Here is an 18,408-nt window from a genome sequence, read left to right on the forward strand (position 1 = left end):
CCTTTGCTGTCCTGGTGTCCGTATGCATTCGATCCTTCTTCCAGGAAATCTACGCTCCAGCTTAGTTTTTTCTAATGCTCGTTGCTTAGTTTTTCTTGGAGGGCTGGCCGTGATCTAGTAATCTCAAGATTAATCAGCCGAAATTACTACGATGATCCGGTTCCTGACTGAAGACTGAGGGTTTCGAATGTCCTCCATGTTTATTGTATCGTCTTCTAAGAGTTATACGTTCTTGTCCATGTTGTATTTTTCTACATACCTTAATATATATATATATATATATATATATATATATATATATATAACGTTAAGTCTCGAGCGGAGCTCTTCGTCGGAAATATAGAAGGAAAGATCCAGAGAAGGGAAGACAGAGGATATGTGTGTGTATGTGTGTGTGTGTGTGTGTGTGTGTGTGTGTGTGGTGTGTGTGTGTGTGTGTTTGTCCCCCACAATATCGCTTGACAACCAATGCTGGTGTGTTTACGTCCCCGAAACTAGTGGTTCGGCAAAAGAGACCCGTAAAATAATGATAATGAAAATTACTGTATACAGTGCTCAGGTGCACCACAACTTGTCAAAAGTGCATATAAAGTATATGCAGAAATGTACAATAAGGATAATATTAATGATAAGATAATGAATCAGAATATAAATGACGGTATTGGATTATTCTCCTTTTGCTGATGTCTCACATTTTCTCTTTAGGTTTCCTAAATATATGGATTCTCGAGTGTGAGACACAAATTCATAAAAGATTTCTGAAAATCCCGAAAACTAAAAACGTTACGGGGGGTTATACAGAATTTTTGCTATCGTTTAGCCATGCGGATCTCTAGGTCACTCGATGCATGACCCTAAAACTTGCATATTATATTTTTATCTGAAAGTAGGAAAATGAATAGTGTGTTTATGAGGGAATGTGAATGAAGTGTTGAAAGGAATATTGCGGGTGCGAGTGCAAGCATTTAAAGTGTCATCAGAGAACAGTGGGAATGTTAAAACAACAGAGAGGAAAAAACTGAAAGCGTTCAAACAAAAAAAATGCAAATACAATGCAGTAAAGTAAAAAACAGGATAATCAAATAGGCATTCGAATGAGAACTGGTGACCGGTCAACGTTGGTAAGCATCTCCATAGCATCACTTTTGCGAAGTTAATTGAACTGAATTTTATATGGTTTATTTCCCAGTATGTTAATATCACCGTGTTTGTATCTCTCAAAAGAAAAGAAAAATTATCCAAAAATTCGATCCCAACAAATGCCATTTTCTTCATGGGTGGTTCTACCAGGTTTAGCTGATTTCTTTCCTTTCTACTGATTCCATTGAAGAACACAAGAGACAAAGCTTGCAATTCACAGAGGAATGGTAAGTTATGACAATTTTATCAGTTGTATATGCACAGCAAACTTGCCTAACCCCTTCGTAGTAGCATAACCTTATTAACATTATATAACCCCCTGAACATTAGCTTACTCTTAGCATAGCTTAACCACTTGGCTAATTAAATGCATATTCATCTACCTCGTTTTGAATTGATCATGCATTATCTCATACTCTTGAGATTTTGTCGCTGGGATTGTTAATTTTTAGAATGACAGTGTAGGGTCAGTATGAAAGGCCGAATTTGTCTGGGCTAAATGCTAACGAATGAAAGTGAATACAAAATAACAATCTGTTCTACTATGGGCAGAAGGTCTGATATTTTGGAGTGGAAGCTAGTTAATTACATCGACCCCAGTACGCAGCTGAATAATGTGTTTGTGGGGGCATGTGAGTGAAATGCTCAAACGAATATTGTGGGTGTGTGTGCAAGCATTTAAAACAGCGAAAGTGTAATAAGAGAACAGTGGGAATAATAGGGAGAAAGAGAGAGAGAGAGAGAGAGGCAGAGAGAGAGGGAGGGAGGGAGGCAGAGACGTGGCTAGGTGGTACGTAACTTGCTTACCAACCACGTGGTTCTGGGTTCAGTCCCACAGCATGGCACCTTAGGCAAGTCTCTTCCACTATAGCCTCAGGCCGACCAAAGCCTTGTGAGTGGATTTGGCAGACAGAAACTGAAAGAAGCCCGTCGTATATGTACATATGTGTGTGTGTGTGTGCGTGTGTGTGTGTGTGTTTGTGTCTTTGTGTGTGTGTGTGTGTGTGTGTGTGTGTTTGTGTCTTTGTGTGTGTGTGTGTGTGTGTATGTTTGTGTGTTTGTGCGTCTGTGCTTGATCCCCACTATCGCTTGACAACCGATGCTAGTGAGATTACATCCACGTAAATTAGTAGTTCGGCAAAAGGGGGGATAGAATTAATACTAGGCTTACAAAAATAAGTCCTGGGATCGATTTGCAAATGAGTGAAACAATAAAAGGATAAAACATAATGCATATATATTATATATTATATATATAATAATATTAGGGAATAAATCCAAACTTACAGGGAAAATTAGATTTAGGATTAAATCCAACTTATAGTATAAATATATCATATTATATTAAATTAGAGATAAACCACTATTAGGCAAATCAACAGTGAAAAACATAAGCCAATACATAAAATTAATTTAAAAAGTATAAAAGATAAAAATAAAAAATTATTTAAATAATTTAAACTTATAAATTTTATATATACATACAAATATATATATATATGTATGTATATTTTTATATTTATATATTATTTTATTAATTAATTAATTAATTAATTAATTTTTTTTTTATATATCAAAAGTATTAAAAGTTTAATAAAAGATAAAGTGTAAAACACTACGATCGTTTCATGGCAGTACCAATTCGAATAACAATAATTTAAATTCAATCAATAATTCGAGTTATGGTTACAGCCAATCTTCAGGTTAATTGAAATATTTTTAAAATAATCAGAAATATTTAAACAATATTTTAAGATATAAATAATATAATATAATATAATAAATAATATAATAATATAATAATTTTACTTATAATAAACTCTATCATCAAACTAGAAACTTAAAACTTAACAATTATGATTATATCAAAATCGATTATAATGTTAAATATTAATTTTAATCTATAAGGTAGGAAACCCACCAATAATCTAATATCGGTAATAGTCTTTATCTAATTACATAAATAGTTTTTAAAAAATGACTATTATATATAAATTATCAGTGAAAATATATAAATGTATATAAATATTATAATTAAGATCTAAAATAATCTCTATAAATAAATATATATGCATAATAAAAATTTAATAAATAATTTTTCATATTTAAGATGAAATAGCTAATTTCCAAAATACACAACACAAACTTAACGAACTTTCGGAAATCTTATGTAAAATACTTATAGAAATAATCAATTCGTAGTTATATAGTATCGAATAAAATACTATAAATGCTATAAATATAATTATCAATGGGAATAACTAGCGAATATCAATTTAAAAAGACAATAACTAAGTTATGCTATATATATATATACATATAAATATATAAATATATATATATACATATATATATATATGTATAAATATATATATATATACATATATAATATATATATATATATATATATATATATATATATATATATATATATATATATATATATATATATATATATATATACCATATATATATAACACACATATATATATATACATATATATATATATATATATATATAAATAAATAATATATATATATATATATATATATATATATATATATATATATATATTATATATATATATATATATGCACGCATTATATATTATATATATAACGGGAAGGTTTATGAAAATAAACCAAAGACGAAGGCAGGATTACGAAAATAAAGAAAAGATGAAGACAGGTGGAGTACAAACAAACAATTGTATTGGTATGGCGCTCAGGAATAGAAATAAAACAAGTCTTTTACGTTTCGAGCCTACGCTCTTCAACAGAAAGATACACAGAAAAGAAACTAGGAGAGAAAAAAATGCGTGGCAGGAGCTAACGATTCAACATGGCGTTCTGAATATAATATATATATTCTATATATATATATATATAATATATATATATATATATTATATATATATATATATATTATATATGTTATATACATATATATATATATACATATACATATTGTGTAAACAAGATATTAATTGAGCATGTACTTGATATATCATTGTTAAAAATTATGGCTGGAATTCTGCTTACGTGTGCATTTTCTATGCTGTTGAATACGTGGTTGAGAATTTGGTGCTGTTCGTTTGGATGCTGTTATATATTTACTGTGTCGTCAGATCATCAAGAAAAATGAAATGGAAATAAATTCGACCGTATACAGATTTACTTTCAAAGCAACGTTCTAGTAAATCACAAAATGATTCCCATTATTCTGCATCTGCCCGACCTTATATAAGGCTGCATGCTATGGTTCTGATTGGTCTTTAGCTGCGATATCAGTAGATCGTTCTACCAGAGTGGGACAGACGATACTTAGATGAAGTGGGTAGGTGTGTGTTAAGTGGTTGAATTGATATGCAGCGGTCTTATGTTTACTGAAGAAGTTCTCATAGAATTCCTTCGTTTGTGCTATTTTATATCGTCAGCAAGAACTATGGTAAATGTATGAAGGGGAGTTGGCATTATTAATCAAAGTTTGTCATCAAACTATGCCAGAAGAGAAAGAGTAATATCTTGACCCCAAAACCATTCTACGTCTTTAGAAATGTTCTTCTGATTTAGCTGAGTCTCTCAGATTATTTCTTGCTGACATAATAAATTGCAGCTATGAATGCAAGTATAAAGTTACAAAACAACACTTTTAAAATATCAAGGAATAACTCGTGATAAAAGAACAATTGAAATGGGTATTGCTGAAAATGTTTGCACCTTCACATTGTGGAGAGTGAACACTGGGCCGAAATGCTAACCCGTTGACAGTAGCTTAACCAGCTAACATTAATCTAATCGTTGAAAATTAGATTTACCGCTTAGCATTAGCTTAACCCCTGAACATTAATTTAAACCCTTTAGCATTAGCTTAACTCCTTAGCATTAGCTTAACTCATTCGCAATAGCTTAACCCCTTAGCAAATTAAATACATATTCTTTTACCTTGTTTTGAATTAATCCTTCATTATCTCATACTTTTGAGGTTTTGTTGCTGTGATTTTAAAAATATCAAGGAATAACTTGAGATAAAAGAACAGTTGAAATGGGTATTGCTGAAAATGTTTGCACCTTCACATTGTGGAGGGTGAACATTGGACCGAAATTCTAATGTATATGTGGATGATATCTCCATTTCTATAAAACTGCCATTTTACAAAAATGATTGGCATCGTATCATAAATTGATCCCCATAATTGAAACAGAAATCTACATCGAATCTCTGATTCCACATGAATTCAAATGGGATGATCATGGGCCGCGAGTTTTTATAGAGAAAACTGAAGATATTCAAGTTTTAAAGTTATTTCAGAAAAGGATTTCAGTTGGACAAGCGGGGCTGAAGTTGTATTTCTGTCTTGGGAACTGGTGACCGGTCAGCGTTGGTAAGCATCTCCATAGCATCACTTGCTCTTCCACATTCTGTGGAAGGGACGATTACGTTAGATAGACGGGCCATCATCTGTTAACAGCCGCTGAGTGGCGGACTGTGTATGAAGTGGCTAACGATGCGCGGACGTGAGTTGACCATGCGATATATCCAGCGTTTCGTCTTCGTTGAGTTGATGTGGTCACCGTTTGTCAGATAAGATTTTCCGTATCACAGACCCACAGTCTTGGATCAATCGTAGACCAAGAAAGGATGCTTGGAAGCTGGAGTGTCAGCTAGCGCTCACACATTCTGCCACCCGAGTAACACGGTCGTTGAAAGTTCCACGATGAAGTTCTATTCGTTAATAGTGATGGGCAAGATCTACAACATCTTAGAGAAACCACTGGGAATCGGAATGGATGAATTAATTTGTTTCCTGAAGTATTTTTGGACCGACACCTATGGTTATCTTGCTGTAATTCCTGGCCCAGCAGTACCAAGACAAAATAATTTAGATGATAACACTTCGAATAAGTTAAGATCGGAAGGCATGAGAGCCATTGCGAACCTTGATATTTTTCCCCAAGACAAAAATGTAACTCAATGGTTGCGAATCGCTGAAGGACCTTGGCTTCCAGGACAGATTCAAAAAGTGGCAAGAACGTAGGAACCGAGGGGATGATGTTAAAACTTAGGTAAAAAAATGTGTTTTATGATATAGCTAATCTGGGAACCATTGATACTACCTTGTATAAAAGAACCACGTAAATACTTCCTTGTTAACTAACATAGATACACACGCTCGCGTACTCACTCACTAACACACATACACGCCCATGCACAGGTAAATATACTCTGCTGTGGTTTTGCAGTTTCGTGGCTTAAAAATCTGTAGCCATTGTTTGAATTCTGGAGGTTTTGATTGAACGACACTTTGTATTTTTAATTTACATCCTGTTTTAATTCGCAAATTACTACGCATCGTTTATGTATGTATGTATGTATGTATGTATGTATGTATGTATGTATGTATGTATGTATGTATGTATGTATGTATGTATGTATCTTTCTCTCTCTCTCTCTCTCTATCTATCTATCTATCTATCTACCTATCTAGCTAGCTAGCTGTGTAGGTGTAGCAATATGGAAAGAATTTAGCTTCTCAAAAACATGGTCTCGAGTTCAGTCCCACAGCCTGGCAGCTTGAGTGTCTTCTACAATTCCTTCGGGTCGACGAGAGCCTTTTATGCGGATGGAAACTGAAAAGGTCCTGTCGTATAAACACATACATACACACACAATCTTACACACAGACAATCACATACACACACACGTCTGTGTGTGTTGTTATGTGTGTACATGTGTGTGTACACACATAACAAGTTGCAAGCTCTTAAAGAAGAGGGGATGAAAACTGGCAGAGGTGCAATATATCATCAAAGCCACCTTTCGGCCTTTAGTTGATCAAAATGTGCGCATAGTACACGAGCCCAAGTAGATGTGTGGGGGCACTTCGCCCAACTGTTTGGGATGGATGGCAGTCCGAAACACAGAGTGGACTGCAGTGCCTACTTCGACGGTATGCCACAACTCTCAGAAAGTGGGGCACTATGTTACTAAATGCCAATAACAACTGCAGAAACACGGGAAACTCAGCGGCATTTGGCCGAAATGTGCACGACGCTAATTTAAACTTCTTAGAAGGGCTTGAATCAGAGTATGGTCAACTTGTTTTCTTCTGTGCAGTTTCATTGCTAAGTAAAGGGAAGATGCTTCAACGATATATATATATATATACCTATATATAAATCACGACCTGCAGATGACTTTGGATTCTACAACAACTCTTCTGGATGATCCTCTTGGTTAAGTTCCAGAATGCTGCCATAACCCTTGCCTTCAGTTCATTTCTAGTGTCTCAAGGAATTTTGTTGGTCTGTCGCTCAACTGCGCTTCACACATAGCAATCAAGAGGGTTGCAGTGTGTGGAGTTAGGTGGCCAGATTCTAGGAGTAATGTGGTCGCAGAAATTGTCTGACAGATGAGGACTAGGTTCTCCTACTTGTGTGCCATGGGCCAGAGTCCTGTTGCCAGACATAGGATCTTCCAGCAGCCACCCTCATGATTCAGGACACTATTACCTCCTCCAGGCACTTCATGCATCTCCATTTTGAGCCTGGGGCCGTGTAGAATGCTGAATGGAGGTATAACATCACCATCACTATTGATCACTCCAAAAAACTTCGTAATCACCATTAGACTCATCCAATTCTTTCCAAATCGTCTGCATTGTCCTCGGATTGACAGCCATATACTACGAAATGTTCGTATTGGATCTTCTGGCGTGAATGCCAAGCAGTACAGCATGTCGTTTCTTAATTGCTGAGTGAATGAATTATGTCATGGTGCTGTGTTTCTCACAACAGAACCTGCTATACTGTGTAGTCAACAAAAAAAAACAAAAGCAATCAATACGCATGCGCCGAACAAAAAATATAAATGGCGACAATTTACCCATCGCAGACAGTATGTATTTGTGTGTTGATAAATTAATTCCTCTAATGAATTTATCAACACATAATTGTTATTAAATAATATTTCTTTGAATTCATTATTACACAATGAAAAATAATTACTCCCTATACCAGTGGTTTTCAACCAGGGTTCCGCCAGTACAGTGCAGGGGTTCCGCAAGAAGTTACAAAACTGCTAAATTCGGGAGTAATTTTTAATTCTCTTGTGCAGATATGTGTGCATAAGACTATTAAATTATTGCACAGGGGTTCCTCGAGCCAGTTGAATGTTTCCTTGGGGTTCCGCTCCAGCAAAAAGTTTGAAAAGCAATGCCCTATACAATATGATTTAGCCCTACAAATAATCTCTCGAGTTAATTTATATTTAATGGATCTAGATTTAAGGTCCCAAATATATTTACTGAGACCTGTTGAATTTATTAGATTTTTATTCCCAAAAGAATACATATTTTGAGCTACTCTTGATTTAATTTTATTCGAAGAGGACCCTATATAAATAGTGTTCAAATTATGATAATTCAAATTCTTATCATATATTAAAGACTACATTATAGACTACATTATCTAAATTACAATTATTATTATATTTACATATATATATGGGAGTGTGTATATGTATATTTATATATACATAAATTCGCCCTCTGAACTTTTTAAATCCTCTCCTAAACTCTCTGACGAAGCCTAGAGACACACCCAAGTACCCTAATTTTATCCACCGATCACTACATTACATTGAGAAGATAGAAATAACACGTGGAGTACTGTAACATCTTGGCAGAAGCAGCTGTTCTTATTCCTCTATTGAAGAAATTACTAGTACTTTATATATGTAAAACACACATGTATATATATTCTCATAATTGTTTAAAATAAATAAATAAATAGACATAATATAATGGCTAACAGTTGATACATACTACATCAGTATCTCCTCCATTTTTTCTTACTGTGTATATATATGTAAATATATATATATATACATACGTACATATGTATATGTATGTACATATACATACGTACAATATATTATATATATATATATATGTGTGTGTGTGTGTGGTGTGTGTGTGTGTGTGTGTGTAAATATATATATATACATATATATTTTATATATACATATATATAGTTCGTTTAAATATTTGTTGTGCAAAATGACCATTCCGAAAATATAACAATATACATATATATATATATATATATATATATATATATATATAGTAAGCAATCTCTCCTGTACCTCCACCACCATTCCCATAACTTCCTGGTGACTACAATGGGTATTTGTCGTATCTAAGCGTGATCGACACAAAAAACTCCAGTAAAACAATACCCATGAGAACAATACCCAATAAAATGCAATTCGATCTTTTCTCAACAACTCCTTCTCTGTTCGATCTTCTCTTACTACCACTCTTCCTCGTTCCTAAGGAACACATATATGTCGATATGCGAAGAGAGGTAAACACATTCTGACACAACGTTTAGAGACAGTCATTGCTGTATCTGAGCCAAAGTTCTGAGCCAAAGTTCCGTCCTGAAGAGAACCAACGTTTCCACGCAACAAATCACTTGTCTCGCATTAAGGTAACTTATTTATTCCTTTATTTCTCCTCATATCTCTTTTGCTTTTAGATCACGTTTGATATGTTTTAATTTCTGAAAGAAAGAAAAGAAGCATCAGGACCCGAAAGATGCTGATAGGCTCAGCACAAAGGAAGTAAATGTTAGGCAGGCCCGTTTTCTTTAAGGGTCAGACTCGACAGAGAAAAGGTGATTGAAAAGTAACTTTATCTCCGGGTGTGTATGCAAATTATTGATGGTGAGGTAATTCCAATTTAAGAAGTCATTCATTGCATGGTATTTCGAAAGAAATTACCTGATTTTACAGCGTATAGCTTTACAAGTCACAGAAATTGCAAGAATGGTATGGCAGCTGTAATATGGGTAAGATGAGCAAATTGGTTCAATTCTCTCCCTCCCCTCACTTCTCTCTCTCTCTCTCTCTCTCTCTCTCTCACACACACTCTCTATCTACCTATCTAACATGTGTGTGTGTGTGTGTGTATTTCTTCTATGCACGGCCATAACGCTGGATCAGTCTGTACCAAATTGACCATGAAAAATTTTTCCATTACTCGGGAAACGTTCGGTGACGGTGGTTTACTAAATTTTAAACTTTTTTCAAAAACATAAATATGATTCACAAACGTCGGTTTTGTTTTTTTCGCTTTAAAGGCAAATGATTCTGATAGAAGCAAACACGATATTGAATAATTCTCCGTCATACGGCTACGACCGCATCTCTTTCTTTTTTTTAATTAAAGATAAACACTTTTAATTGTGATAAAGAAAGAAGGGGTTTAGTCCTCACCGCCAAAATTTATTTCTCTTCGGAAATATAAGGGTGACGATGTCTTCATTCCACGGATCTCACCTCACCTCCCCTGTGAATTTAAACTGCTCCAGTTCGAAAGTTTTGCTATGTCCATAAACAAATCTCAAGCACAATCTCTCAACGTTGTTGGACTTAATCTTGCTTCTCTGATGGGCAATTATATGTTGGATGTTCGGGAGTTGGAAGTCCCAGAACTCTTTTTCTTTGTACACCAATTAAAGGACACACTGAAAACATTGTCTATTTAGAAGTTCTACATAATTAAACTGTGATTGATTTCAGGATTTGCTTTAATAACCCTTTGTTTATACCCACGTCAACTGACAGACTTTTTCTGAAAATATGTTTTTTTATCAGTATGAATATATTTATTTCCTTTAACATTCCTTTAACTTCCGAGCAACGCCGGATACTTTTATAATGATAAAAGATAAAATTGTTAAAAACTTTATCAGCGGCCAGCATATAAAAATAGACCAATTAAGGTAAAATCAACATATAATTATAATCAAGTCAGAGAAAAATCTTTCCTATATACCGAAAAGAGACGTTAAATCGTCTAACCCCTTTAAATCATCATTTCAACACGTGTGTAATCTTGTGATGAATTAAATTGGTCAGACGGTTAGGTTTGTATATATGTATGTATCTGTGAACTACGTATGTACACTTTGTTATTATGGATTTGATACAATTGATTGATGTTCTTGTTTCAGGTGAATTTGCAAATACAAACGAGTTGCAATGTCTCATCTTCTTGGTGTAGGGGATGTGGTAACAATAAGTGTTGATGAGAAAACATTGAAGAAAAACCAAGAAGATCATGGAGGCTGGGATTTCCGTTTGTCAAGTGTAAGTGCTCTCTTCTCACTTGCTTTATTATTATCATTATTATTATTATTAATCATTATTATTATTATTATTATTATTATTATTATTATTATTATTATTATTATTATAACTAGCGGATCCCGTGCCGTCAAAAATGACGGCTTTTTGTAGTATTCTATATATAAATAAGGTACAAAATCAAGTTTTTAGTCTTATAAATCTTTTATTACCAAATTTTTGCGTAAAATCTAACTCTGTTTAGTTTATGAAGAGTTACTGAAAGAACTCTGGGTAAAATTTCTTAATATAAATATATTAAGACATATGTAAACAAACAAATTTATTTTCGAAGCGTTTAAATGAATTATAGAATAAGTAGACAGATACATTTTATTCAACGCATAGATACTAATGTTTGTGTAGGTGTGTGTGATTGTAATAATCGTTTTTAACCAAACAGATAAAAAGTTTTATTCAACGCATAGGTACTAAACCGGTCAGGCGGTTTAGCTTAAATGGTAAAGCATTCCCACCGGATAATAGAAGGATGTGAGATCGATCCTCATGGCTGGCGACCGACAAACTTTCTGCTTTTAAAAAGAGAAAATGGATTTTATCCTATATATATATAGGACAAAATCCTAATTTTTTTTCTTTGATGATTGTTTTTCCAGGATGATTCTATAACTGCAGAAGAATTTGGCGGTCAGGTAGTTTAGCTTAAATGGTAAAGTATTCCAATCGGATATTAGAGGGAAATTTTTCTGCTTTAAAAAGAAAATTTTCTGCTTTAAAAAGAAAAAAAAAGATTTTATCCTTTATACATATACTGTTCAGTATCTATGCGTTGAATGAAATTTATCTGTCTACTTGTTCTACAAATTAAGACATGCATAAACTGTTAGATGAAGATGTGTATTTATAATGTACCTTTCAACAACAGTTGTTTTATATTCATGATACACTCAGTCAATAATTATTATCCCTAATGAGTTTGTATATTGATATGTTTGTGTAGGTGTGTCTGATTGTAATAACCGTTTTTAACGAAACAGATAAAAAGAATATGGATGGTAAATCAAATTAATACTTTTGTCAATGCTATCTCGTGGTCGTCTTGAGATGTGACATCGATCATCGTTTGTTACTGAAAGAACACTGGTTCACACGTACAAACATTCACATAGTTCACTTGTACACGCACACGCATACACACATATACTCGCACAGAGTTGAAATGCTGTTTGAATTTTCTTTTTCACCCCATCCTTTCTTATTCCCCTATCATCTTCCTTTCTCATTCATGTATTGAGACGGAGAAAGACACAAGAGTATTAGTATTATTATATCACCATCCCACTTCCATTGCACACACACACACATACACACACAAACATTCACATACCTCCCTTTTCCCTTTTCACATACACACATATTTTCACACAGAGTTGAAACGCTGTTTGATTTTTTCGCCCCTCCCTTCCTTATCTATCACACCTTCCTTTCTCATTCATACGTTGTGACGGTGAAATTCACAGAGAGTATTATCATAGTAGATTATTTTGCTTAATGATCATTGAAAACTATAATACTGACCTAGGTGTAAATGTGATCGTGTTTAACAGAAGTTCGCTTCAAGATTCTGTTTATTTCGGGTCCATTCATTTTGATCACGCTGATCACATGTGCGTTTGTATGTATGTATGTGCGTTTGTATATATGTATGTGTGTATGTATATATATGTGTGTGTATGTATGTATGTGTGTGTATTTATATATTTATGTATGAATGTTAAATGATTTTTTTCTAAATCCAGCTTATAGGTGATGTTGGTGAAGTTACGGGAATCGATTATAGAAGAGATGCAAGTGTGAAATTCAAGAAATACAATGACGTATTTACCATTAATTCAGCGAGTCTCTTAGTTTACAATCCTGAACAGAAATGAGGTGAGTTATTACTTCTGTTGCTCATTACCACTTAAATATTTAAAGAAACAAGTGTATTCTGCTGAACATATACTAACATATTTACGATAAGTCACTTCTCATTGAGATGCTGACAAACTCATTTCTATTCCAATGAATTACAAAGTGCATTCCAGACGTTTTGAGTCTTTTTCCAAAGAGGTACAAAACCCTAATCTCTTTCAGAGTAGGTCCCTCTGTCTTCAGTACACTTTTTACGACACTCCATTCGTTTAGTGATGGACCCATAGTAGTCCTCGAAAGTGAAGCTGTCCAGGACACTTCTCACAACCCGCTTCATCTTCACTTTGAACTTGGCGAACAAGCAAAATCCGCAGGGAGCAAGGCCTAGACTTTAGGATGGCTGAGGGATAGTTTTGGTGCGAATCTCTGTCAAGTAATTAGGGTCGTGAACGGAATATCGACTGATGAACCCCACTGCGGCAGGCGTTCTGGCCTTTTGTGACGAAATATATTCCTGAACTCACTCAAAATCTCTAAATATTTTCTTTGGTGGCCCTCTACCCAAAGGGAACCCAGCGGATATCGGTGATGCCTTTGCAGTGAAGAAAGGGTGGGTATCACCAGAATCACCCTAGTGGATTTGCTGTTCCTGATATCTGGTCTTATCGCAAAGCAGATTCTTGGCTCACTCAAGTTAATCCATAAACAGCCTGCAACATTTCGTAAGTGCCTGTGGAGTTTCGCGCCGGCTGTAACACAAATCTTCATTGCACAGCAGCTTTCCAATTTGTCGTCACGTCCCGATTGCCTTCTGCAAATCAGTCAGCTGTGACAAGCAATGTACATTACGGTGTTTTCAAAGTGTTGTTACAGCCGTCTCTTTAAATCGGGAATAAATAGTTGGCAGGTCAGCTTATTAGAAATATAATAATGATATACTACAGTTACAAGGTCATGGAGCTCGCAAAGCGTGCAAGCCCCGTCGTCCGAGCGCCATGAGGGCGGGCCGCCTCTCTCTAAAATGACTCAAAGCATGAAGAACGCACTTCGTATATGATAATCAAGTAAGGCGGCGAGTTGGCAGAAACGTTAGCACGCCGGGCGAAATTCTTAGCGGTATTTCGTCTGCCGCTAAGTTCTGAGTTCAAATTCCGCCGAGGTCGACTTTGCCTTTCATGCTTTCGGGGTCGATTAAATAAGTACCAGTTACGCATTGGGTTGATGTAATCGACTTAATCCGTTTGTCTGTCCTTGTTTGTCCTCTTTCTGTGTTTAGCCCCTTATGGGTAGTAAAGAAATAGGTATTTCATCTGCCGTTACGTTCTGAGTTCAAATTCCGCCGAGGTTGACTTTGCCTTTCATGCTTTCGGGGTCGATTAAATAAGTACCAGCTACGCATTGGGGTCTATGTAATCGACTTAATCCGTTTGTCTGTCCTTGTTTGTCCCCTCTGTGTTTAGCCCCTTGAGGGTAGTAAAGAAATAAATATTTCATCTGCCGTTACGTTCTGAGTTCAAATTCCGCCGAGGTTGACTTTGCCTTTCTTCCTTTCGGGATCGATAAATTAAGTACCAGTTACGCACTGGGGTCGATATAATCGACTTAGTCCCTTTGTCTGTCTTTGTTTGTCCCTTCTATCTTTAGCCCCTTGTGGGCAATATAGAAATAAGTATATGTTAAACAATTTATCACATTTATTTGCATAAATACAGCGAAAGGCAAATGTGGATTAATGTTCAGATGGCGGTGCGCCAGCATGGCCACAGCTTGTGAACTGAAACTAGATAAAATAAAAATAAAATGAAATAAATCTACTATACTGTATTTATGGGATAAATGATTTATCACATGTAAAGACAGGGCAGTCACAGATATTGTGGTTTACTCTTTTACTCTTTTACTTGATTCAGTCATTTGAATGCGGCCATGCTGGAGCGCCGCCTTTAATCGAGCAAATCGACCCCGGGACTTATTCTTTGTAATCCCAGTACTTATTCTATCAGTCTCTTTTGCCGAACCGCTAAGTGACGGGGACGTAAACACACCAGCATCGGTTGTCAAGCAATGCTATGGGGACAAACAGACACACAAACACACGCACACGCATGTATATATACATATATACGACGGGCTTCTTTCAGTTTCCGTCTGCCAAATCCACTCACAAGGCATTGGTCGGCCTGGGGCTATAGCAGAAGACACTTACACAAGGTGCCACGCAGTGGGACTGAACCCGGAATCATGTGGTTGGTAAGCAAGCTAATTACCACACAGCCACCCCTTTGTTTATATTTTGTAATATTTTGTTGTGTCTCTGTCCATTCTCACTTCAAATATTGCCACAATTAACTTAGACTTACATCTTTCTTAAAACTCGGTCTCTTTCAAAGCTCCTTATCCTTTACAAACGACCCTCATTAAACAGACTTTCTACTCCACACCTTCTCTATCAGATCATTTGAACCTTCCTTTAAATCTATATCTTATAGAACACACACACACACACTCCGATTCTGTCTGTCTGTCTATTTTCTCTCTATTTATATCTCTCTGTCTCTGTCTCTCTCTCTCTCTCTATCTATCTATCTATCTATTTATCTATCTATCTCTTTCTCCCTCTCCCTTTCTCTCTCTCTCTCTCTCTCTCAAGTGTACATCGCTTTTTCTCATGAATCTCATTTTCTTCACTTAAAAACACACACACTCCCTCTCTCTCTCTCTTTCTCCTCTCTTCAGATCCTTTATCTCTCTTGTGTCTCCCTCTCTCATATTTATATTACTCTTTTTCTTTTTCAGATTACTCAGAGTTAGAAACGGAAGACATCCATCTAATATGATTAATTCAGCTGCTTTTTCTATCTGCCTCTCTGACTCCTCTCTTTCTCTGAAGTCTGGACCATATTCCTTTTACTGAGAATACAGATGTAATCTATTTCTTTCTTTCATTTTCTTTTTCTTCGACTTCTACTTCTCCTCCTCCTCCCCCTCCTCCTCCCCTTCTCTCCCTCCCCCTCCTTTCTCCCTTCTCCTCCACTCATCCCATAATGATGACGCTGACACAGAAGCTTTCTTCAATCACCACCTCTCAGCATCAATTACTTCTGGGTCAGAAAATTCTCGAACTCAACAACTGCAAACACCCACAACAAACCTCTTGTCTAAGAGCCACTGCGAAGGAAATACTGCTTCGACATCTCGGACAATGTTCAGGCTGCACATGCTAACCTCCAAGACCAGCTCCAAGAAAGCTACTGGCGTCATTCAGATGAAGTCGTTTTCTCTCTGACACAGAAGCATCCTTTCACTTCTCTCCCTCTCTTTCCTTTTCTACTTCTACAACTATTGGCTGTATTCATTACGTCCAGACTCACACTTCTCTCTTCCTCTTCGCCCGTATTTTGTTTCTTCTTCTGCCTTACTTAAATCTTATAATTCGACAGTTAAATCTGCAGTAAATTGTAATTGTCAACGTTTCAACTTCAATAAATATCTTTATAACTATACTTCAGTATTGTGTTCTTTGTATTCGCTGTTATTTTTAATTTAGTACGATGAATTCATTATCAATGCTTTCCTTACAGTAAAGCTCTCTAAATAACTTTTCACGTATCAGCAGAAATATGAAACACATTGGCAACACAAAATCAAAAACCACCACACTCACTTTCACTGTAAATGTATCTCTACAATCTACAACACATGCTCAGAGCAGGCCCTTTCATTCGGATCATATTCGCCAACTTGATGTGCTTTACAGAAAGTTTGCTTGGAGACAGGACTTCTCTCTTCGCCTTAATTCTTTTATTCCTCACAAAAACCTCCTTCGGTAAATCTACTCAACAAATAAAAGCTTCGACTCCTTCCGGGCCAGAAGAAGGGAGGTGGCGTGTCGATATTCTTTTTATCATGCCACTCTGTGGCTTACTCGTTTGTTGAGATCCGTGTTTGAAGAGTGATCTACCCGTTGAACAATGAAGAAACATGTGATCAAACATCCTCTGGAAATTGTCATCCTCACATACAGAAAGCTCTAAACCAGATCTTCTCAAATAAGATGGTATTGACCCTTGAAAAGTAATGAAATCTTCTAATGGGTAATTTAAAGAAAGGGCGATAAATGTATTAGTACAGTTTCTTTTCATCTTTCTTTTCATTTAAATATTTCCTTAAAAAACAAATGAAATTTTATAAACTGCTTCTTACGGGCAATCACAGCAACAACGACAACATCAACAATAACAACAAAAGGAATTAAGTTAACAAACAAAAACCAAATACATCCCAGCATTCGATTTTAGCCGGGTGGTGCTGGGGTAAGTAGACGTTTGTATTAAACTAGTACACCGAACTAAAATACTCTGATCTGATGTTACTTGTATTTACGTTAAAGACGAAGGTGACGGAGAGATACATTGAATTGTAGCAAAAGGCGGGGTTGTAAAAGTGTTTGAAAAACGAAAAGTTAATAGTGGAAATACTTGGAGAAGCAATGTTCGACATCAAGCGTCCTCTCAGGAACACTCTAGGTGCGATAAGAAATATGAAGTGGATGCTTTGTTTAAGATTGGCGCAGATTGACCAGCAGAAATGCTCCGAGTCTTACAGAAGGAATATAAGAGACGCCACGACAATATAGCCAGGCTTGTCCATTGGACACTCTGCAACAAGTATGGAGTTGACAGAGCAAAAAATTAGTACGATCACAAACCCGAATGCATCGTCGAAAATAAAAACACAAAGATCCTATGGCATTTTATGATTGAGTGCGACCATGAGATAGAGAATAGGAAGCAAGATATAGTCTTAACTGAGAAAGAAAACAAACTATGCTGGATCATAGACATAGCATGCCCAGCTGACAACAAGGTATGCGATAAGGAAGAAAGAAAAGTCGAGAGATGCGACAGGTTAGCTTGGGAAGTTAAGCAGTTGTGGTTGCTGAAAAAGGTGGTAGTAGTACCAATAATTGTCGGAGCCCTGGGAACAGTGAGCAAAAATCTCGAGAAGTATGTGGAACAAATAGGGGCTGCAGGAAGAGTGGAGCACTTGCAGGAACAGCACGGCTTGGAACTGCCCGAACACACCGGAAGGTGCTCGGAAAATAAGAGGTGGTACCTTAGTTCACTGGTAGTGGAAAGCTGACGCCGTACTACATGGAAATACAATAAATAATAATGATAATAATTGTGTTGTAACTCCTC

At 35.8% G+C, this 18,408-nt stretch overlaps 1 long non-coding RNA gene across 1 annotated transcript; it reads left to right on the top strand.

Moving 5' to 3' along the window:
* The first annotated feature begins 9,378 nt into the window (after positions 1 to 9,378).
* LOC115231198 lies at positions 9,379 to 16,710 on the top strand. The gene is made up of 4 exons (XR_003883501.2): positions 9,379 to 9,633; positions 11,161 to 11,296; positions 13,093 to 13,225; positions 16,004 to 16,710. It is a non-coding gene; the product is annotated as an uncharacterized LOC115231198 (long non-coding RNA).
* The last annotated feature ends 1,698 nt before the right edge of the window (positions 16,711 to 18,408 follow it).

This window comes from Octopus sinensis, unplaced genomic scaffold (genome assembly GCF_006345805.1).
Source record: "Octopus sinensis unplaced genomic scaffold, ASM634580v1 Contig17769, whole genome shotgun sequence".
Classification (NCBI taxonomy): domain Eukaryota; kingdom Metazoa; phylum Mollusca; class Cephalopoda; order Octopoda; family Octopodidae; genus Octopus; species Octopus sinensis.